The sequence below is a fragment of the Maylandia zebra genome, linkage group LG3 (genome assembly GCF_041146795.1).
Source record: "Maylandia zebra isolate NMK-2024a linkage group LG3, Mzebra_GT3a, whole genome shotgun sequence".
NCBI lineage: Eukaryota > Metazoa > Chordata > Actinopteri > Cichliformes > Cichlidae > Maylandia > Maylandia zebra.
The window spans coordinates 39,461,981-39,487,188 of NC_135169.1; positions in this window are offsets into that span (position 1 = coordinate 39,461,981).

Consider the following 25,208-nt stretch of genomic DNA (forward strand, 5'->3'; position numbering starts at 1 on the left):
TCCAACAAATTAGAGCGTTTGTAGGTGGGATGAACATATAGGTAGTGTAAAACAAAACAGGTGCCTCCTTTACCCCAACCTGATGGCGTCCTTTCCAGCTGTGACATGTTTTTTTTTTTTGTTTTTTCTTTTCAATTCTTGGTATCTGAGATTTATTTTTTAAAATTCGTAGAAAGTGAAATGAGTAATTTTCTATCCCTACTTATCTTAATCAATATAACTTTTGAAACAATTTTACGCACCTTATCGAAAAACGCTGATAAGCGAAAGACTTAAAAGCGTCCGTTCCTGGATTGAAAGCCGTTGCTTCATCTAAGGTCCCCGATTCAAATGAAAATCCAGTTGAAGGGGACAAAAGATTTTCTGCCAGCAGAAAATTCTAAGTGGCTCACCAAAGGTCGGGACAGATATGAGGTGACACTCAAAAGACGTGTGTGCATGTGTGTGTGTTTCCCTTCCTGCTCCTGTTGGCCGGTAATTATATTAAAGGTGCATTATTTCAAGGTCCCAGTCCTTTAAATGTGATAAAGCACAATCTGCTGTCTGTGGTAGCTAGCTGTGTGTCCTTTTTCTGAGGTCAGCCTGCTCCTCTTCGCTCTTCTGCAGCAAGTCTTCCCTTCTGTCCAGACAGCTCATCGAATCAAAGTTCAAAACATGACATGCTGATGGCCCGAAATAGCTTGGATATTATAATTTCCCGCACACTGAATCTGCCTAATAATTGCTCTTTTATAAAGCGCCGTTCCCCAAAGCATTTGTTAACAAGTAGGTGGTCTCGAGCTGCCATTGGGAAGCGTGGGATGCAGTGCTTTATGTAATCAGCAAACAAATATGTTATGCAAAGCTCTTCTTATGAAGTTGCTGTCGACACAAAGACATACGGTAGATGGGACCTTGAACCGAGGCGAAGAAACAGTTAACATCAATAGTTGATGCACACAGCTGCGGTGCATTTTCACAGCGATGCCTCTTGAAAGCCTCCCACATCGAGTGACCATAACCTACTTGGAACCCAATAAATATCATTCACATAATATCTTTTATTACTTCAAGCACTCAAATTAGGCAACTTAAAATACAGCAAAGCTTTTAGGTCAAGGGCAAGAAAAGATTTATATTCTTTGACCCACCGGGAGTTTTCCATTATCTCCTGCAATGCTTCTGCTGCTGAACAATGCTAGGGAGGCTGAGAGTGTTTTATATAAATGAACCTGTTGGTCACACATTCAGGAATCAGGAATGCATAATCCTTTAAACTCACGGTGCCCGAGTTAAAGCATTCAAATTTGGCTGTTTGGTGTTGTTATCAGTCAGTCATAAATCCGTGCATATAATCGAAATCCACTTTGCGTCCTCAATACCGCGGCGCTTTTATGGCCTCAAAAACCAGGCAATGCATTATGGCTCCGTCTCTGTGTGCACCTAATTCATCTTCTCAGGGCTGAGTAATGTCAGAGCAGCATTACATCCTTTCCAGAGGAGGATGAAATGCCAGAGATGTTCCTGACCATGTGCACTCCATCCCAGTTCCCGCTTCCATCCGACCTCTTGTCCCCAGGCTCAAGTGCTCTGACATGGGCCGAGAGAACAGGCATTAACCTTTGAGGATAGGGCTTTTTTTTTTTTTTTTTAATATATATCTGTTTCCAAGTCGAAGGGAAAATAGGGCATCTGCTTCTATTGATTTTTCCGATGTCTGCTCTGAGTCAGTGGCCAAGTTTTGAGAGTTTCATATATTCTGGCTCTCTCTCAAAACTAATCTACAGTTCTGTTCTCCGATGCCTTGGGGTGTTATTAAGTGTTTTACTTTTGAGACATCACAATGTGTACTGTTAGTTTGTCTTTTCTGTGCCGTCTCCCCTTTCTGCTCGTGTAAAAACAGCCACGTATCGGCTCAAAGTGCTGCATTCACCATTACACCAAAACCTACAATGCTGTTATTATGCACCGCATTCATTTGAGTGACACAGCAGTAATTTCCTCCATAATGACTGCATTGTCCTCTCCTCTCTTCTCTTCATGGACGTTAACTTTTATTGTATAATAGCTCGGCTGTGACACTACACTGGGTTTGCCTTTATGGTTGTTCATAAACATTGACCACAGTCGCACATTACGGGCGACATTTTTAAAGTGTTAAGTAAAACAAAGACCTTGAAATCGTCTGAGATTTGGTCGTCTCAGGCGAAACTGGACTGCTTGATAGTGGAGTTGTTGTAACGCTCATCACGGAGGTGCAGGAGTTTATAGCCACAGCTTCAACTTCAGGCTCCCAAAATTGCATCCGGAGTTTTGCAATGAAAATGAATGAGCATTGCCTTGGTTCTCATTCTGAGCTGATCAAATTACCTCCTGCCTCTACCTCCAGATTTTACTGACAGACATGCAGTATACTGTATGTTATATAACACTGTAATTAATCTTCTCATCTGGTTCTCAGCAAGAACATAAATAAGAGTATTCCCCAACCTATTCAAACCCATAGACTGCATATAAACGAGGGATGTGGCAACAAAATACTTTTCTTGTATTTTGTTTACATTTTTATTAATTTATTTTAGGTTATAGTTTATTCCGTGTAATCAAATCCTGCTTGTATTGGTTTTGTCATATTGTATGCTATCAAGGTCTTGAACTTTGTTATTGTTTATTTTATTTTATTTTTTTACTTTACTTGGGATTGAGGTAAACAAAGTGTATATTATTTTTATCTTATCTTACTATTGCCCTAAAATGCATCAAAACCACAAACATGATTGAGAAGCTGATTTCTGTGACTCATGTTAGCTTTGGCCTAAGTCATAGAGGCCTATAGAGACCAGTCGATAACCTCCTGGCAACAACTACTAAATGTCTACTCTCCAACCAGTTAGGAAGTAGTTGGTGGCTTTGCTGGCTATCACCGAGTGAAATTGGTCACAAAAACAGAGCTGCATTAAAAACCTTTGCTTTGGTTGGTAACAGATTGCTGAGGTTGCCTGTAGTTTACATTGAAGATACCGGGTTGTCTGTAAATACTTGCCATTTACTCTCCAAACTGTAGCAAATTTTGCGTGATGGAAAATGGAATTGGTTTGCCTTCAACGTAAAAGTTGCGTCTTGCTGCTGCAAACCAAAACTTTGCCCAAGGTGCAACTTTTACTTTGAAGACGGACAGTCTCAGTTTCTGGTTCACATTGCACTTTTCACACTTTCAGTACTGCTGAACGACATTGCTAGAGTTTGCAGACATTTGCGTCGGCCATGGAAACCATCTGCTAGTGACTAAAGCAATTGAAGGAGCTTTTTAGTGCAGCACCATGTACATCCTGCAAACAATTTCATGGCAGTTGCCAGCAACCTCCAGCAAACACGTGGATAAGGAATGAGGTTGTGGAATAAAGTTGCAACCTTGGCACATGGTCACTTACTGGTCTGACTGGGCTTTAGTAGACAACTAGGAAACTAGCAGAGAGCTTTTGGACTAACCTGCACCAACCTTCAAGCATCTCATACTGCATACCATCAAGACTAAATAACTACATTTTAAACAGGTAGGATTCATAAATATTCTGTTAAGCATGTTCATTTGTGCTGTAAATATTGGTATATGGGGGCGATCGTGGCTCAAGAGTTGGGAGTTCGCCTTGTAATTGGAAGGTTGCTGGTTCGAGCCCCGGCTTGGACAGTCTCGGTCGTTGTGTCCTTGGGCAAGACACTTCACCTGTTGCCTACTGGTGGTGGTCAGAGGGCCCGGTGGCGCCAGTGTTCGCCACAGCCACCCTGGTGTCACTTTCTGGCACCAGGGTAGCTGTGGCTGCAATGTAGCTTGCCATCACCAATGGGTGGATGACTGGATGTGTAAAGCGCTTTGGGGTCCTTAGGGACTAGTAAAGCGTTATATAAATACAGGCCATTTACCATATCAAAATCACATAGAATTTATTTGATTTTGGAGCCAGCCTCTCGTGGCCATTAACGATTTTTCTTCTTTTTTGGGGAGCACTGTGTTTCAGCCCTGGTGATGCTGTTAATATAACCCCTAGAAGGATTCCATCATAAGCCACGAAGCACTTTAAAAGTAAAAAACCCCCAACAAAACATAATATACTAACAAATTTGAACAAATAATAGTGGTGAACTTTGAATTCCAAAAACATGGGCTTGTACTCACCATTGAACATTTTTTTAATGTCTCGGTTACATGTGAAATGTTTATCCTTCTCATGAGCAATAAACCACAGACATTTCTGAATTTTTTTTCCCTGAACATCAAGGTAACCAGATAATTCATGTAGTTCAAAATGAGCAACAAAGGTCACATGCTTTGAATTTAGCCTTGCTGTCAGTATTTTCTTCACTAAAATAATGGCCTTCGGTTGGTTTTCTGTTTCTGCTTTTGCTTGTTTCCCTGTGAAGTCTGCCACAGCTCACATTCCAACATTTCTGTCTACCTCCAATCTGCAATTCAAATGGAAAGACTATGCAGAATAGGCCAGATGGTGAATCCCAGCCTGCTATTCCCCAGCCCATCAGCGAGTCCTTTCTGTGCCTATTTTTCTAAACCCCCTTTAACAAGTGCCTTCATCCCCCCTTCCCACCCGCCACCTTTTAAGAAACACTTAAATCTCAACATGTTCCGCATTTGTACATTTATCGATTTAAATCACGACTGCATTATTTTATGAAGATGTTAAAACCCGGATAGTACTTTGCCTGCTTGATACCGAGCCAATCAAAACAGCAGAATTCCTATTTCCAGCAGACCTCCAAGATTACAAACATGTCGACTTTGCCCGTGTCTGCTTGTTTTCATGCACTCAGCCATTTCAGTCAAAAAACTGTGTCAATCACAAGTCCGTCAGTCCGCCCGAAGATCTGCTACACATTCACCCTCACAGCCCTTGAATGCTTAAGCAACTTTTTGCCTTCCAACCTTTTGGCTTTCGTGGAACTAAAAACGGAGCACGAAATGATCATTTGCATCTCTGCCAACCTGTCAAGCCAAACCCTCGCCGACAAAATGAACGCTGTCAAGACCTGACGTGCCAAAGTGTGTCAGGAACTCATCTCCTCACCTGTCCGTCAACAGCGCCACAGGGTGCCATCTTGCTTTTACTAGCTCTCATTGATGAGCGGGGGGGGGGCGTGGCGCCGTTCCCCTTTCCCGAATACCTTAAAATAGACCGCGTGTCTCTCATGTCCTTCTTGGCAGCAGCGAGTCTCTCCTTGTCATGACACATTGTCGGAGAGCTACAAAAAGCTGCAATTTGCCCAGGTAGCTGCAATCCAAATTTGAAATACAAGCGAGACATGATCCCTCTAAATTTAGAGCAAATCCCATTAAGCTTGCAAATATCAGTGACACACCGTTGGAAGGTGTGGACTTGAGTGTCTAATGCTAAATTTTGTGCACTGCGGTCTTTAGGAGGTGCTTTATATTTTGTGCATTTAACTTCTACAGCAGTGGCCTCCTGCAAGACTTTGTGGATGTTTCAGGGTGCATAACAAAACAGGTGGTAATTGCATAGTGAGACTAAAAGTTTTAGCACATTTGTTTTAATGTTGAAGTTTAAGCCTTAAGGACAAAAACTGCAAAAAAACGAAAACCCTAAAGAATAAAAATAGTTTCCATCCAAATAATAAATGTAGGTTACTGAATTAAAAGGCTAGAGTAGGCCACATCAGCCTGACACCAGTTTTATCTGACCTATCAGAAGCTTTTCACACCTGCTTTTAAATTTTCACAGTGCACCTTAACAGCTCTTGATAAAGGGTGCTACCATCATTGCCGCTGGGGCACAGAAACAAGCTGTTAAAAAGCACTACACCAATATCAGTGGCATTCTCCAGAAGCGGAAAAGAAACACATCCATTACTGCAGCAGGGGAAAAATAAGATCAGGCGCTTTTGTATTCGCAGCGTGTTGTGATGTCCTGTTTTCACTCAGGTATCAGGTTGCACGCTAATGCAAAGCCCATAAAACGGAAGCCGTAAAGTAAGCAAGACCTAGATTCCTGATTAAAAAGAGTAGATTAAGAGCCCGACTTGGCTGCTCCACAGACATAAGTCATACATCCTGCTCGCTGCTGCTGGTTCTGTGTGCGAGCGGTGAACGCTGGGGGGAAAATCTGCAGTCAGGTCTCCCCTCCCTCTTCATAGATAACATGGCACTCAGGGTCTTCCCTTGTACATATCATTGCTGCCCTCTGGAGTTCTGCACCCATTTGCTTCTTAATGAAAATGACACAGCCAAATGAGCTGATAAGACCACAACGGGCTGCTGTTTGACAGCGTCACACTCCTTAATTGGACGAGCTTTTGTTGTAAAAGTTATTCATTTATTCCTCATAAAAATAAATTTTTTTTTATTAATAATTAGACATCCTCTCCGAATACTCCTTCTCGACCCAATAATTAAACTCCCCCCGCCTCCAAATTTGCTCGCAGTTACAATCAGAAGAGGATCCAGAGCTCACTTTCTGGCTTTTAAGCCATTTTTTTAGGACATGTCCACTGCCCTATTTTTTATCCAATGAAGCACAGTGACATAAATGTTCATTCCACACCTGTGGTGTGATGCGCCTTGTGACACTCCGCTCAACTCTCCCCCTTGGGCCTGCCCACTCGCCTGCCTGCCCGCCTGCTGCATAACAGGAGAATGCAATTAATGACAGATGGCCAGGCGATGACCACGTCCTTGAGCCGCGAGCCTTATTGGCACCTACCGCTAATTGTATCACATATAACCCAACTAAAAGCATAATAAATCTGGGAGAGAGTGGAATGTTTTATGCAAGCACCTCTCCTCTTTTTCCAAGTGGTAAATTGCTCCACTCTTGAAATATCTACAACCTTATGACACCCGTGCTGCATTAGCTTAATTGCCTTTTCCTCTGCCCAGGTTCTCAGAACCTGAGAAACCGTATAAGAAGAGAAAAAAAAGGGGGGGGAAGCAGTCGCTGCTTGAGAAATTGCAGGGATCTTTACCCTGATTAACAACAATTGCGGCCGATTAGGTGTCATCGCCCGCTAAGAAGTGATTTGAGGCGAGAGGGCATGAAATTATGATGTGCTGTAGCGAAATTGTCAAACACAGATAAAGGTTTATTAATTGCACTTGTATATTCTCACTGACAATGAGATCATCAGTGCAGTAGATCAGGCTAAGATGACATTTAACGACTTGGCAAGTGCATAACAGCAGACAGGCAGCCTGACAGACCACAGCATTTGATCTAAAGTCTGTTACAGGGAAGACTTTATCAAACTCAACTAACCAGGACACTTCGTCAGCTCACCTGAGGAGCCTCAGAAAGTCTGGCGCTCCCACGCGTCCGCGTAGACAGCTTGTGTCACCGCGGGGTTTTTCCCTCAATTCGGTGTGGCACTCCCCACCCCTACATCCCAGCCTTCCCATCTCACCCTGGGCTCGTTATGGAGAGAGTGATGACGGTGTCTTGGAGCAGCTGCTGCAGGGACGGCTTCGCCAACAGAGATGAGAGCCAAGCATCCCTCCCCGCCACCACCACACGAGCGAGTTAAAAGCATCCTGGACAGGCAGCTACGTGCAACACAGACACTCTACGTGGTGTCACAATAACAATATTTGCAAAAATTGATTGAACAGAAACATGGAAACATGATGCAACCAGTTCTAACAAACCCACTTAACAGGGACACCCACTTAAGATTTCCTTCACCGGTGTCCAACAAAGGTTCAAGCCCTCAGCACATGTACAATCAATGGCTTTTATTGACTCCAACACAAACAACAGGGCCCGGGCATGTGTCTGCCAGCATGATGAAGGAAATAATTAGTTTACATGTTTGCAAATGTATTCAGTGCTCGATGATTATTAGCTCCTTTTCTTCAATCCACAAAACAGCATGTACCACTCAGATATTAAATCTCGAGCAAAAACACTGCTCCAATTATTGCGGTCACATGCATATATATCCCTCTATGCACCAAAGAACCCAAAAATTAATAATGGTGTTCAGAATCGAAAACAACAGCTCCGCGATACTTGATTCCTCTCACTCACTCACTCCATATCCTCCGTATTTTTCACTGCTTATCTGCAATAGACTCTCTTCCCCTGCGATAACTTTACCCTTAACCTAACGACCTAGCAAATTAGTCCTAGTCTTCCATCCCATTGTAGATTATGCTGCAACACGGGCACGGTAATAAGCCGTCAGACAAAGTAAATGCCCACGATGTAGGGTGCAAATCTCATTTGGCTGGCGCCAAAGTCCACAAAGAAGGCTGAGTCTGCAGAGCGACTGCTTACTCTGGAGCGGAAGGGAGATTTATTATCATACCTCATTAAATATATTGAACAACTGAGGAGTGCGGATTCAAATATTTGGATGCAGGCGGTGTCCTTCGAGGGGAATTTGATCAAAATGAATTCAGATTTTTCCTTTTTAGAGGAAAGCTATCATATATTACAAATGACATAAAAACGGAAATGCCGGCAGCTATGAGTTTAAAAGCGAATGATGTGCTCTTTATTCAAAGAGTGACTATAATAAGAATGAAAAGGAGGTGAAAATGCCAGTGACCAGTGCCTTTCTGCTGGATCCTCCCCACCGTCCTAAACAAAGTCGCATTTCTGCAGCCACTGAATGGGAGACTACTGTGGGGCGATGGTTGCTCAGCCGAGTAAGCACAGCAGGGCAGATTTTGCCCGTGAAGCAGCCAAAGTAACCTTTAAAACCACTGGGGCAAAAGAAAAGGGGTGTGGCACGACTCGCCTCCCGGGTGCTTGCACGCAAAACCACATGTGCAGTTAACCCCCCCCACCAAAAACACTCCAGCTCTGCATGTGACTGTAAAGAAAGAAAGAGGACTTCCACTGAATGTCTGAATAAAGAGGAGATTGTGCTGGGTTGTTAGATTGAGGGGAGAGCAAGGGGGAAGAGGGATGAGGGGGAAAAAAACAGATATGGGGAAATCAATATGGGTGTGTGAGAAATGGTGTGAATGGCGTGCATTTGCTCACTGGTCATCAAAAGGTTATTTTACACCCAAAAGCTCGTATTGATTACACGCATTCGGCGCGGTCTCTTGGAGAGAGAGCGGAGGAATATCTGCTGGGGGAATTTACACGGTATTTATTTTTTGCATTAGGATTAGGGTGGGCGTTGGGGACGATCAATGCTCGTTTAATGTAGCTGCAGGGAGCGAGACATGAATCATAGGCTCTAGGGCTATTACATTTTATTTGGCGTTATCATTGGTGGGCTTAAGGGACCCAGAAATCCTTCAGTTTACTCAACATATGGAATTAGACTTCCTTGTCAGCTTGAATGTCGGTGCCAAACGGATCTGGCTCCAGTGTGGAACGTCCATTACTGGAACTGGCTGTGCACGAATAATGGCTAAATATACGACATCCAGGGAAGAATACAGCTGCAGCGGAGAATATCTGGTACCAGTTTAAGGAACAACTTTAGATTTATTAATCTGTGATGATTTGTTTATTTTTATTTTTATTTTACTAATGCTTCATTGCAAAGCATGAAAAACTGGGGTTGCCATGAACAAATATTGCCAGAAATTGCCAGTTATTCCTCCCACAATCAATCAGTGAATAATTTGTTTCATAAAATGTCAGAAATTAGAGAAAAAATGTCCATCACAGCTTTCCAGAGCCAGAGCTGACATCTTTACATTGCTTATTAGGAGGAGAAAAAAGTATATTCACTTTTCCTAATGTGAAGCAAATGAATCATCACAACTGAGCTGTAACCAGTGAATTTGGGCATTTTTACTTTTTCTCTTTTTGCTGAATAAATCACCTTTTGTAAATTTAAATTGTTGCTAAATAATAGATCAACAGAATTGTTTCTGTATCTTCAGGCACTGCAATCGCTGTCTCTGTAATTCATTTCTTAATCGGATCATTTCAGAATCTGTTTTTCAGAGTCCGGACGAAGAATCCATTCATTACAATCTTATGAAAATTTAAAACTGCAGAATTACTCTTTAGACGATAGCCCACGGTGCAGGTATTTGGGAGGTATGGAGAGTACGAGTGATGTACTAACTGAAAGGTGTGCTGGACTTAGGAGTCTAAAAGAGCGATGGATGTTTTATTCTAATGTGATCAGAACCTACAGTGTGCAATGAGGGTAATTAAATCAGCTGGTAAAGTGGGATCCATGTGTCTGTGTTAAATCTACTTCACAGGTAAATCTCAAGAGCAAAACCTGAAACCTGACATTTACCTTCAAGGGTGTGTCGGTACTTTTATTTCCTCCAATGCATTTAAGGCTATTTTCCAAACTGACTGGAAGACAGTGGATCAAGTCAAGTCCAAACTAGTGTTTTGGATGCAAAATTTGCTGAGCAACAGAGGCACAGTCTGACCAGCTGACCTGACCTGAGGTACTGAGGTACTGAGATCCAGGAGGAAGCTCAGAGGGACAGGGCTTTCTCTGTCGCCACATCTAAATTATGGAGTAACTTGTCCTTGCAAATTAGAGCGGCCTCTTCACTGTCCGCTTTTAAAACATGTTTTAATTGTCAGGCTTTTGACCCCAGACTTAGTTTTTCTATTGGTTTGCATTTTAGTTTTTCCTTTTAGATTTTTCTGTTGTAGGTGATCACTTAGACAGGAATTAACAGAAATCAGTCACTAATTACTTTAGCCCCTGCTTCTAATGTGCCACTCCTACTGTAATCTCAGAGTTTGTGCACATTACATGTTTGGGTTACTTTAATTAAGCAGATTGACCGTGCTAATTTCTGCTGCTTATTAGGCTGTGCAATACCACAGAGTTAAATTCATTATGAAATGAATGATCTTATCATCAGTTATACAAAAATAACAACAAAAAAGATTTAAGGAGTGAATTGAAAAAAATATAAATAGGAAACTCATTTGCAAATTAATACTTATTCATTCATTTAAACTGTTAGAAGGTTTAATATACACTTCATTAGAAAAAACTAATGTCAATCGATTCATATTTCAGGCTTGAACGGGTTAAGCAGGTTACTACCAACGATTTGCCTAAACATAAGCACTTGGTTCCCATCAGCCATTGTTTATAGGGGACGTTTTTCAGTGTAACAACCTCTGAGTAACATGTGCAGATGACAGACTAAGGAGCCTATAGTGATTATTTAAGGAGAATCTAACAGGACAAGGTTAGAAAATGAGTTCATACATACACATAACCAGTGTTGGGCAAGTTACTTTGAAAAAGTAATTAATTATAGTTACTAGTTACTTCCTCAAAAAACTAACTCAGTTAGTAACTGAGTTACAACATTCTAAAAGTAATTAATTACTTGAAAAGTAACTATTGCATTACTTAAAAAAAAAAGTCTAACCCTCTGGGGTCCAGGGTATAATTGGCCATTTTTAACTACTTTTGATTTGACGTCTACATTTCACCTTTAAAAACTATTTACTTTGCCTTGTTTGGTATCATTCTTTTCAGCACAACCTCACGTGTCTGAATTTACAGTTATGTTTTCATGTTGATGTACTGTATTAACACAATTGATCTAAAATCAGACAAAAAACATAAAATCTGAGTAGAAAGTTATATTTTCACTGTAACAACCACAAACATGTTTAATGAATCATATTTCATAACTTTAGATGCAAATATAAATTGACAATTTTAAAATCATATGCACAAGTTTTGTAAACAACAAAGTTATTTGCAGCCATTCACCTTTTACCCCCTTTTTAATAACCATTTCAAACTATTTACATAACAATCAGCTGTTCTGCATTCAAACAAATTATTTGTGCCACTCCGAATATTTCTGTCCACTATAAAGGAGAACATCACAGCCTGATACCTGCAGGTCTGATAGCAGCAGGTGTATCACTCCTGTTTCTACCCGGAGACAGCAGTCGCCTCATTGTTCTGACAGACAACACAAAACTATCCACAACACTACACACTAACTACACAAGACAACACATTAACTACACACTTCAAACACGCTAAACGTCACAAATCTCTCACATCTCAAAACTCGCTCTCTCTCTCTTTGTCTGCTGTCTTTCTTTCTCTCTCTCTCTCTCTCTCTCTCTCTCTCTTGCCATCACTCCTAAAACTCCCCCGCTCTTCCTAAACAACCAAATCTCATGTCGTCATATCATTTTTGATTGGTCGACATGGTGCATTTTTCCACCAACAGGAATGGGCTGTTTTTTGTTTTTGTTTTTTTTGCTCATAAGCAGAGAGTGCTTGCTAGCGCTATCCTTAGACAGCAAACATGATGAAACTATTCAGGAAAAAACGCAGAGTACATATTGTTTATTATGACTCCGATTTTACGTGGCCTATCAACACAATTTAAAAACTGGTTATATCACCTTGTTGCTTTGTCATCTTGAAGTGGTCATGTGATTGGCTTACCACGACTACTTTATTCTTCCTCAGTCAAACAGCAGCACTCATGCGATTGTTTTGCCCCCATAGCTCCAGGTGTTGTGCCAAAAAGTGATCGTCGGGCAGAGAGTGATTGCTGTCCGCGGGAGCGCGCGGCTGCTTAAAGGGCGATTGTGGCTCAAGAATTGGGAGTTCGCCTTGTAATCGGACGGTTGCCGGTTCGAGCCCCCGGCTTGGACAGTCTCGGTCGTTGTGTCCTTGGGCAAGACACTTCACCCGTTGCCTACTGGTGGTAGTCAGAGGGCCGGGTGGCGCCAGTGTCCGGCAGCCTCACCTCTGTCAGTGCGCCTCAGGGTGGCTGTGGCTACAGCGTAGCTTGCTATCACGAGTGTGTGAATGTGTGGATGACTGGATGTGTAAAGCGCTTTGGGGTCCTTAAGGACTAATAAAGCGCTATACACATACAGGCCATTTACCATTTATTTATTTTAAAGCTGTAGCACCCAGATTACTTACAGCTACTTCCGTGCAACTAATATAAGATGTGATAAGCTGAACACAGCTTCAACCGTCTGTTTGTTGAAAAATAGTAACGTGACCGTACCACATTTTCTTGTTAGTATTGGTAACAGCGTTGTAATGATAGAAATAGTATTTAGTCAGATTACTCGTTACTGAAAAAATTTCCCATCACTGAATATAACACATATGGACTTATATACACATACATACATATACATTAGAAAGTAACCTTGAATAGAAAGTTACAACAATTTATCATGACGTGATGAGGCTGCCTATGGAAAATGTGACCAAAGAAATGAAAACTTTGTAATTTAAGCCCAAAATTCCTTTGTAGCATTTCATCTAATAAGAGCTTATGCATGACAAGAAATAAGCACAATTGAAAATTACAACTACTGTGTAAAGAAGAGCTTCGGATACATCCTGCTGTCCGGTATAAACTGCCTTAGCCTGAGTGCTTTGAAATGATCAACTCTACCAAAACATGCATGATCATGAAATACTGCTATACTGCCATAGCAGTAGAGATCAATTCATCTGAGCACGGCGAAAATGTTTTATTGTGCAATATGGTCGACTATGAGAAATGCAGCGCTGGATAACGTCCAAGTTTCATCAGGCTGGCAAAGAAAAAAAAGCATTTCTGCTGATAAAGAAAAGTTTGCTGTAAGAGCATTCATCATTTTCACTCTCCCACATCACCGTACTGTTCCCAGCACTCGGCCCATCAGCGCTCAGACAGTCATTGACGTGGACCACATAGAGAAGCAGCAATCCTGCGGTTCAAATGAATAATTCAACCATAACCAATAAGCCAACGTTCCGATGCTCAGCCCGTGACACAAAAACGATAGCATCCCCACTTATGTCTGCTGAAATTACAGAGATTAATAAGAGCACACAAACATCGGCATGCTGACAAACAGCAGCCGCCATGTTTGATTTGCATGGATTTGGGAGAGGAATCTATTTAAATGCTGCTTACATGTGGCTTCTGAGGGGCAGGGCAACACACACACACAGTATCAACACCCCTAAGTTTCTGGTGGTTGATCTGATTAGCTGAGGATGCTTATACTTCTTAAGAGCAAACTCATTTAATTTTAAGGAGAGGCAAAGCGTTCTGTATTGTCAGCGATCACAGTGCATGAAGATGGCCGTTAAGACACAAGGTTTGGAAGTTGCACTGAATACAAAGTGAAGCTGAGGCTGATGTTAACATTTTGCTGCTATCAGGTCGTAAACCGGCGTATTGGACTTGTTACATTTTTGACTGATGATGGCGCTAGAAAGAAAATAAGGGACTCTCCAAAGTTATTACAAATCATCCCGAGGGGGACATGAATGGATGACTGCATCATTTTTCATAGCGATATTGAAACTGAAGAGTTGCCAGGACATTTTGCAGAAAGTCAAAAAATGTCAGCCTCAGAGCAGAAAGTCAAAGAATAACCAGAGTTAGAAAGGATCCTTCTGAGGGGCCAACGAAAAACAACATGGTCTGTGCTAACTTTCACTCACGGTTGTGTGATGGATTGATCAACACTGGTTAGCGTGAAGGCAAAAGCTTTCTAATCAAGAGGATTTTTAGCTTGTTTGCTCAGTAATGCTATAACTCTTTATTATCTTCCACCTTCCACCGCGGTGCACGGTGAGAGATGCCAAACGCCGGTACCGGGAACGTGTGGAGTCCCACTTCCACCAGGGCGACACACGGAGTATGTGGCACGGACTACACACCATTACAGACTACAAAGCCAGGGACACTGCGCTGATCAACGCGGACTCTGCATTCACCAACGAGCTGAATTGGTTCTACGCCCGTTTCGAGGTTAGCCAGGCGGCTAATGCTATCTACCGCCTGACTACCGAGGACAGTGACGTCATCAGCGAGAGACCGGCGACCAGCATCGCGGAGCATGACGTCCGAGCAGCACTGAGGAGAGTGAACACAAGGACTTGTCTGCAAACACTTGCCAACTAATTGCTGAGTGCAATGAAAACAGGAAATGTGAAACACTCGCCTTCAAAGTAAAAGCTGTGCCTTGCCATTGACCCCAACATGTTTCAAGGGTGCAATCTTTACTTTAAAGGCAGTCAACACATCACGGTTTCACAACCCCTCAGTGAGTAGTTGGTGAGTGGTTGCAGAGTAATTGGTGCTTTCTGTGCAACCATAGCAATCTGCTAGCAACCAAAGCAGTCGCAGTTAACCACCCTATATCTCACTGAGATCAACTTCACCTAGCAACCTCTCCTGGAATAAACATTTTCCTTAGCAGCTCGAGGTTGCCAAAGTCTCTAGGCCTGTGTGACCCGGGCCATTTTACTTTAGTTGATATTTCCTGACTCACATATGATAACTAGTGAACATAAGCTGGTGTAGCATTTATTTTTTCATGTTTAAAGGGGTAAATACATTCCTAACTGTCTATTTCTTTCTTTCTCTGTGCTTGGCCACACAGTAGGCAGTTTTGGTGGGAGGGTAGCACTACATTAACCCGGTCCTTGTACAACAACATCACTCTGCCGAAGCCAGTGGATATTAGTGAATTTACAAGGAGAGCGATTTAGCAGTTAGAACACAGGGAAGATCACCCATCTTTTTAAAGATGAAGATGTATTTTGATTGTCTGTTTTCGATTATTACAGGTAATAATTTTAGCTACAATTCATCCCTCAATTAAAAGATTAAAGGACAGTAAAAAAAATACTTTTTTATCACACAAACAGACAATTTACAGATGAAACAGCTGATTTTCAGCTTTGATGGCGCTGTAAGTGATGTCAGAAAGGTCCTGCTCCATTGTTCTTGCATTCCTCATTTATACGCATTACATGGCAGGAAGTTCAGAGGGATCATCGCCTCCTGGGTCTTGGATTCTTAAACCTCTCTTAGGTCTTTTTAAATGGAAGCCGTTTGTTCTCTGTGTATCTGCGTGGGTTTGTTTTCACCCTAAGGATGTATGTTAGGTGGTTGCCCTTGACTAAGATGCTGGCCTTAGCCCAGGAGTTGCTCCCCAGGAGCTTCCCTGCAGCTGCATAGTGCTCATACATAGTTGAGAAGGGTCAAATGCACAGGAAACATGTATCCTCAGGGGCTAATAGCTATATAGCGTAAAGCCTAAATTAACTGACACAAAGCAGAAAAGAAGAAGCCTCTATACAGTATATAAAGGGGGGGGGGGGGGGGGGGGATACCTGCAAATAATGTGTTGTTGTCTTCTTTTTTTCCAAGGAAAAGTTTCAAAAAATCTGGGGCTGTAGGCTTTGTGTAATTGCGTGTATCTAAGAATTCCAGGGTTTTTAAAGTTCAAGCTAAAGCAGAATATAGAGACAAGACGGACACTTTAATGGTAATGGTAGCTGACAGTGTGATTAGCCACTGACAGCACCATTAGCCAGGAAAGTCACCCACTTTAAGGGTCGCGCTCGCTTACTTTCTTTTACTTTCTTGTGGCACCTCTGAAGCTTGCTGTTACCTGAAAACAAACATTTTTCCATCTTTACACAAGAGCAGCCTGCAAAGTGCTAGCGATGTGTTCAAGGATGGCAACGCTGAAAGGTGCTTTTGCTCCTTTAGGCATGTCAGTTTCTGATATTCTGACATAACATTCGGCGTTATTGATACAGGAAAGCCGCATGCAAACCGCGAACAGCTCGACTACTGTAGGCTGCGGTGAAACCAACACTCAGAACAGCCAAACACTCCAGCTATGGATCAATATTGCTTTCTCTTGACAGGGAGTGATTGATCACAGACCGACATGAGATTTCAAGATGAAAACAGCAGGTGTCTTCTCTGGAGGAGGATGTCGAGTAACAGAGCAGTGCACCCGCTGATGAAACCGACAGGCCAGGCCGGCAAAGACATAGAAACCAGAGACTTCACTCGCCCACGCACCTTACGTGACTAGAGAGACTCAATTGAAGAGCCGGAGACTGTGGATGCAGCAGCTCTTGCCGCTGCTGATGCCTTCGAAGTCTGTTACACTGATCTCCCGCTGTTCTGAAATGATTTTCAGTTGAGTTTTTTTTCCAGCTTTGTTTCAGTTGCAGAAGGACATATATCCAGACCACTGTGAAAACAAGGCCCCTTTCAGCAATTATGTGGCTTACAAAATTTCAGATTAGATGCTTATAGTTGGTGGGCTCATGTTAATTTTAATGATTGTTTGCCAAGGATTTTAATGCCGTACAAACTAGAAGGTTTCTATCATCCTGCACATGGAAAAAGTTATAGTTGGACTAATTATGACTTTTTAAGTCTTTTTCACATTTGTTGCTGAACAGTCAAAATAAATACAGCACTTCCTTTCCCGCACACACACTTAACGTCTCTTTAGTGCTTCAGCAATAGCCTGATTTAACATAGCGTTCCGCTATCACAGCATCCGCGACTGATAAGGTACTCTTTTATCACAACGCTGATGTTTGAAAGGGACAAAGCATGGAAAAAAAAACACCAAAATATGTGCTGCACATTCATCTCTCCTGGTGACCAACTGTCTGTGTCACCCTGTTTTATATATCTATACAAATTTCAATGCAAGGCGCGTGCAGAGCATGAGGCACCCATTCTGGATTGATTACATGGATATCACAACCCATCAAAGACATCAGCGCAGCCCCTGCCAGGCTTAAGCAATTCAGCTGCATGTTCAGACATGTTTAGGCAGGCTTTTGAAACTTCAAAAAGGTTGAAATGTCGGAGATAACATCTCCTGACATCCATTCATGCGGTGGTCTGAGTCGGTGAATGCAAAGCGTTGTAGGCCTTTTAAAGGGCAGGGGTGACCACAGAGAAGGCAAAGCCGTTTTTGAATCCTGACATTTCACGACAATTTCGGACAAAAAGAACAACTTTTTGTGCGTTGTCACTCAAACTGTGACCAAAATTTAGTGGGGGGTAAAAATATGTAATTTTGTGCTGCATATCTTATATCGCCAGACATTCTCTGTGCCGAAAAACCACATAAAGTAATGCAGTGTGATTTTGGTATCAATCCACTACCAAGCACTGTCAGTACTGATACTGATACCAATAACAGTACTTATAAAGGCAGCTTACTGTATGTAGAGGACAGCAGTATATCATTCCAATAGAAAGTCACATAAAAGGTTTTGGCTTCAGAGAAGTTGGATCTGAAGGAGAGGGGTGGATTTGATCGTGAAACTTCTTGGCCATTGGGTAACAATTATGTCTGACAAGTCATTATTCCGTTTTTTTGTACTTCATTTGGAGAGCTTATTCTCATAAATGAAGTCTAAGAAATAATGACTACTTATAAGTAACAATTTGTAAAGTTTTAAAAGCTAACACGTCTTCACTGTGGAGAATGGTAAACATCTACATCTACATCAGGGCTTAGAAGGTAGGTTGGGTTTTCAATTTTAGGCCTTTCTGTTGCTTTATGTTATTTTGCTTAAGTGATTAGATCAGTTTCTTGTTTGCATATATAGATACATCAAGTCGTGTGAAGGGAAGACTTCACATGACACACTTTCAGTTCTAATCTTTCAGGACGCAATGACAAAAAATCTAGTCTAATCTAGCAGCTCTTAAAATTTGATAAGTATAACCTGAGCTTAACAACAACATATGAACTATTGCATAATGTCTTTATTTATTTAACGTAACTAAGCCAAAATGCAGTGTGTGAAAAACTAAGTACACCCTTACCACTTCCACGGAGTTAAGGGTAACTAGCAGTCAGGTGGTTCTAATCAAATGCAGTGATTCATTTATCATTAGCCGGTGTGAGCACTTCTATAAAAACTGAAGTTTCGGTTTGAGTTTGCTGGTCTGGAGCAACAACTCTGTTAGCACAATGCCAAGGAGGAAGACCATCAGCAATGATCTTGGAGAAGCAATCTGGGAAGGCTTATATGGTCATTTGCAAACATTATGAAGTCCATCATTCTACAGTTAGAAGGATTATTCAAAAATGGAAAAGATTTAAGACACTTGACAGTCTTTGGAGGAGTAGACATCTGAGCAAATCTGGCCCAAGGTCAGATTGTGCAATATTAAGAAGAGAAATACATCTCAGATTTTGCCGGGCTCATTCAGAAAATTAAATGTTAAAGGTCATGACAGTACAATTAGAAAAAAAACTGATCAAGTTTTGGCTTGTTTGTCATCCAAGAGAACGACTCTTTTCTCTTACAATACTCCTGGAATAATGCCCTTTTGAATAGATGTGCAGACGTCTGGCAACAATACACAACACCATGTGTGTTAAAAGCCAAGCACAGCACATCTGCACAAACGCATCATACCAACTGTCAAGTACAGTCCGGTCGTTAAGTGATGACTTGATGAATCCTCTTCCTGGTCTAAAGTAGTCTGCGTTTAATATGGCTTTTGTGTTGTTAACATGTTTAATGTTATGTATTTTCTTCTATTTGATCTCAAAAAGCTCCTAAAACAGTCAGTGATCACTGTTGACCTCCCTCGGCTTTTATTACCGCTAATCATTTATTTAAGCTCAGTTTGTAAAACCTTAGGATGTAACTACAGCCCAGCCCATGCAGCAGTATATGAATGACTAACCTCGTATTGTGGATGGATTATCTCAGTTGTTCTCCTGGCTGAAGTTTGGTCCTTTTACAGCATCCTGCCATGCGATTACATTTGTTCCTGACCCCCGAGAACACTCACGTTAACTTTTATCGAGTGGAAAAAAAGTTAGCTTGTTTATATTATGCTAACATAGCTGTGTCGCTAGCGGTCACGTAGCACATCATTATATACCAGCTAAACTTCAGTAACCCTACAAACGTCACTGCTGTTTAGTTTTCTGTCTTCATTTATGTTGGAAGTGATAACAGAGCTGTACGTTTTAATTTGTTTCCAAAACCCCGCAGTCAGGACATGCTATATTGTATTTAGATAGAAGCTAGCGAGCTAACTTCCTGCTAACTTCTAACTCTGTTAAATGTCATAAATTCCGTTTTCATGGATGCCTGGATGTTAAACTCAATTGTTACACCTGGTAGAGCAGAACGCTGAGCATTTTATTAAAGATGAAAGACTTTAGACAGTTTTTCAACTCTCAGTAATGCCATAGTGATCGTTTGATATATGGACCTGCAGCGGAGTTTAGGCCCAGACACGGCTAGTGATGTCAGACTTAACGACCGGGTAGAGGGAGGGTGATGATTTGGGCGTGTTTTTGACACACAGGACCTGGGCACATTGTAATACTCCTGTGTATACCAAAGTACTTTAGAGTCAAATGTAAAGTGTTGCAATAGTCTACTTAAAGTCCACACCTGAGGCTGAGTGAAATGTTAAAATGCTGTGGTGGGACTGCAATACACTAGAGCAGTGTGGTAAAGAAAAGTGGGCTGAAATTCCTCCAGAAAAATGTGAGATTGAAAAAGTCATACAGAAAACGATTACTTCAACTTATTACGCTAAAGTTGGTTCTATAAGCTACTAAATCATGAAGTGTACTTAGTTTTTCAAAAGACTGCATAAAGTCATGAAATCACTCAGTTTCACATAACTGTAGAGATATTACGAATAACTTCAGTTGAAAATAAATCTGTAATGGTGCTGGCCTCATCCACATCATGTCCCAGCTATTTCACTGTGTAAACTTGGAATATGTGTTCGCAGGCTCACCTGCTCACTGTGCACAAATGCATTTTCGATTGGTTACAATGACACGTTTAAGTTCACATCGACATCGCTGCTTCTGTGCTACATGCACATAGTGCTTATAGCCTCATTTTCAAAACTGAGAAATAAACGGAGTGGTCACATCAAAAACAAGCCCTGCACATTCTGCATTTATTCAGTGTGAGTTATTGTCCCAAAGCTGGTAAATTTGTGATACTTAGGAAATGATGTTGAGCTCTGCTTTAAAAATGCACTCGACTCCAGACAAATTTAATCCCGGGAATTGAATTGTTATTGCCAGAAACAGTAGAAGAACAATTATACATTAATTTTTCTCTAGAACGTTCTGCTATTGCTTTGTTGCTGCACACACGGACTTCTTGCATTTTGAAGACCTTTTAACTCAAGATCTGCAAAATCAATGCTTTGAAGGTATACAGTGTGGGATATTCACAAGAATGCAACAGAAGATTAAAATCAAGCAATGAGAGGTTTGTTTTTTAATTACATACCTACTGTAAGTTAATTGCTTCTCCTTATTAGAGAGTTTCACTTGAATCGCTTTAGAGGGCAAGAGAGAGGAAACTGTGAAATTAAAAGTCTGTTAACAGTTACAATTCATTGAGAGTTGCTGTGTTTTTTTGACAAACAAGCTTAAATTGTTACCATATCCATATCTAACGCAGTGACTAGAGCTTTTTAATATTTCTGCTAATTCTCCATCATAACTGTAAGTGGATTATTATTGTTCTGTGTCTCATTTCTTTGGAGGTTTTCACATCCCACATGCTAACTTAGCCCAACAAGAAGGCGACGTAAACAGAATACCACAGGATGTAAAACATACTGTAACTGAAGTTTGGGGTCAAGCTGAAGTAATTTAGAGTGAGATGAGTTCCCACATTGAGACGGTCTTCTCCTCCTAAGAGCTGTGGGGTCAAGGTTGGAAGTAATCTAATAAAGCTGATTCACTGTCTTGCTGTAATTTGGGGTCACAGTGTTCTTGGATGCTCGGAGAGGAAGGTAAACTGCTAATTGCCCTTGAGAAACACCACCGGTAGAGTATTTCACATCAAGCCAGTCATGGGGTTTTACTGATGACATTATTAAAGGCTGGCAATTAAAGCACAAAACTTTGCTGACTCAAGATGAGTGTTTGGCTTCTTCCAAATGTGACTTTTCAAATGAGTGAACTTAGAACAACTCTAAGATGCATGGCAGCACCGTCCCCAGTGCTGCAGGACTGCCCTTGAGGGTGCCAGTCACTCCGTTATGGAAATTGCATTGGCTACTTGTCAATGGTGATGTCTTGGGAAGCAGGGCCACCTAATTGGTTTAAAAAGTATTGCCTTGCCATTGGGGAGAGAGCGTATCAATGTTTGATATCCAGACTGGACCAGAGGATTTACAGAGCAAGGCTATGAGAAAAGAACACTGTGATTATGGATGTAAATGATTCTGACATTTTGAGCCATCATGTTGCAGATTTTATATTATCCAGGGTGAGAGCATATATTCAATAGAGAACAAGGTTGTTGCATATTAACTTAATTCAAAGGCATTCATTTAGTAAAGAATGAAAACTACCATATGTTAACATAAAGAGAAATCTTTGCAAAGTTATCGCTCATAAATGAAGAGCTCTTTAAAACTCTTTAAACTTGAAGCTTAAAAGGTCACATCTTTCTGTCTCGCCTTTGCTTGTTTTTCTTTAAAATCTTTGTAATTGTTTTTGGTTCTGTCCCAATGATTCTCATCCCAGAAGATACAGTGATATGTAAACTAAAGAGAAATTGATTCCCCTGCCCTTTCTCTGGATTAATTTACATGTTGGACTCAGCTAATCTTCGGTAAATTGTGGTCCGAACTTGTAAAGGTCACGAATTGGGGTACCTTACAAGCAAGAGACGCTGTCTGTCCGAGCTCATCAGCGCCTAGGGACGGCACGCCGGAGGTGACAGACAGCATGGGGGTTGATCAATGTGCCGACAGCTATTAGGTAAGTGGGGCTAAAAGGGCAAGTGTGTTTAAGTGAGCCACCGAGGGAGGCATGGTTTCCATCGCTAACATGGAACATCAGCATTGACATTAGCTGGCGATATTGCGTTTGCTGCCACAGAGCAGAGCAAAAGACACTAATGATGCCAGTGACACGAGTAAGCCTAAAGGTTAAAGAAAAGAATGAATATAATATTTAACTACGTCAGCATTCATAAGCTTGCTGGTTTTAACTTGAACTGATTACCAAAAAAAAGCAACATCCTTGTGCTCTTCAGTGAGGCTGATTTATTTAATTTATTTATTTATTTTGGTTCAGAAGGAACTGCCTGTACTGGTAATTTGACAGCTTCCATGTTTATGTCAGCGACGACTAAAAATACTTCATAAAATGCAAATTTGGCTGTTAATTGGAGGGCTGATTTAGATTTTGAGCACCTGTAGATTACTCAGTGGTATGTTGGTCTGACACTGGTTTATTGTTTGTTTTTTTTTAAGTTGGACAAGGTCAAGAGGAATTGAGGAACTGTTGGTCACATGACATGGTCGAAACACCAACAACAAACATACTGTCTTTTTAGGGACTATACATGAATTTAGTTAAATGACATCTTGATGCACTCTCAAGGAACGCTGGTTTGAGCGGGGAGTCAAGGAAGCCATTAACATGAAAAGGGAAATACCTCTGAATCGAGGATGGGCCTAAGGGTGCATCTAAGGGTGCATCTTTTGCCAGCTTGAAATGCTGTGATTGCAGCCAGTCCCCAGCTCTCTGTGAATGGTTCACAGACAATGGTACATTCACCATTGATCAATGGTCTTAATCAGGAGGCTTAATGAGTGGTTCTCAAACTGTGTGCTGTAGTACTGTGTACTGTGGCTACATGTTTAAAACTATCAGCACAATACAAAAGTTCCAAAAGTTGAATGTAGTAAAGACACAAATGTCTTAAAAAGCAGTAGTTGACATAAAAAATCATTTACCTTGAAGTGAAAGGGAGAAACATTTTACTGATTAATTTTTACAGGCAGGAGGATGACTTTGTTCAGTCAGCCGCACACCAATAAGAGTTGGCAGCACATCTCATATCAACTCTTGCTTAGAGAGAAGTTTTGTTTTTCACCCTGTGGTTTGCTTTCCGAGAACTTTTGTCACACCCATTGTCTCTTGCCAAATGCACTAGCGAGGTATTTCTTTCAAATACTCTATAATCTTGAAGGGACCAACACATTTCTCAGCACAGCAATCCATCTTTGGCAATTGAGAGCCCAGAGCAGTATTTCCAAATTTTAAAAAGGTCAGAAAGATGTAGAAGAAAGGGCATTCATGCCTCTCTCTCATCACCCTGTCACCGATGTGTGTTCACAACGAACAGTAAAGGACAGCAGGGTCAGCCTTACTGTTTGGTTGTGAAATGACCCCATAATGGATCTATGTGTTAACTACAGCATTTCACAGGAAATCCAAAACATGGTGAATTAATGAGCTAACAAAGCTAACCCCTTTTCTTCTCACACACGAAATTTTAAATAGCTAACTATAATTGTTTAGTGACTAAGGGCAATTGATTCCCATGATGGATGGCGTGAGCAGTCTCCTAAGCGAGGTCACATGGAGGATAAGAAAGCTCATGCATAGCGAAAGGACAGAGACACTCAGAAGAATTGTAATTGGGAAGAGACGAGTAAAAATAGGACAGGAGAGACTGAAGGTCTGAAGAGTGTGAAATAAGCAAACAATAAACTCAAGGTTGCTGTGTTTCCTAGAGATGAACTGTTTGCAATTTAAAAACAAATCAAGTTGCACCAAGAATACCAGGAAGAAATGAAAACTGAAGTATAAAGTACTAAAGCATAAAATGCTTTTATCTAATGCTCTCTGATTACTCAGAAGGTTCTGATGGGGAATTAGTAACATCGTTTTGACCCTAATATCATCAATATCCAATCAAACTCATGAAATTGCAATACATGACAAATAATTCAAGGAGATATGGAAATCATCACCAACATACAGAACCTCAGTGACTGACTCAAAGAATAAAATCAATAATTTGTTAATAATAAGCAAATACCCAACTGCCACTGTTCAACTGCTTGTTAATGCAAATATCTAATTAGAGTTGGATGTCTCCAGACCGGTCTTGGTCTCAAGACCAGTTTTATGTGCTCTTGGTCTTGTCTTGGTCTCGGATCCCCCACTCTTGGTCTTGGAGTCAACAGTACCCATGACACACAACGTAACATTCGATAATGTGTCATGCGCAAAAGCATCAGCTCTAAGAGCCGTGCTTAGAGAATGCTTTGTAGTGAATCTGAAGAGTCGACTCGCATTGAGCGAGAGCCGGCTCCTCACTTAATTTCCTTTCGCTGCTCAGCTCTCACAGTGGCTCAGCTATGCTCCAATCCCTCCATATTGTGGCCAATCACATGCGAGGATATAGGATAATATCATTATGTGAAAAACAGAGAGGGTGAGAGACGCAACAGTCAAGTGGAGCGTGCGTCTGTCCTCTCAGTAAGTGAGTGGGACAGTAGACAGCGGAGGGGAGGGCTGTGCGAAAACAAAAACACATAAATATGCCTGACACCCGTAAACAAAGCAGCATCTGGCTGCAGTTTAAAGACTTTTTCGTCTCGGTCTTGGCTCAGTCTGCCTTGGTCTTGGTAGTGTCTTGGTCTTGGTTTAGGCGGTCTTGACTACAAG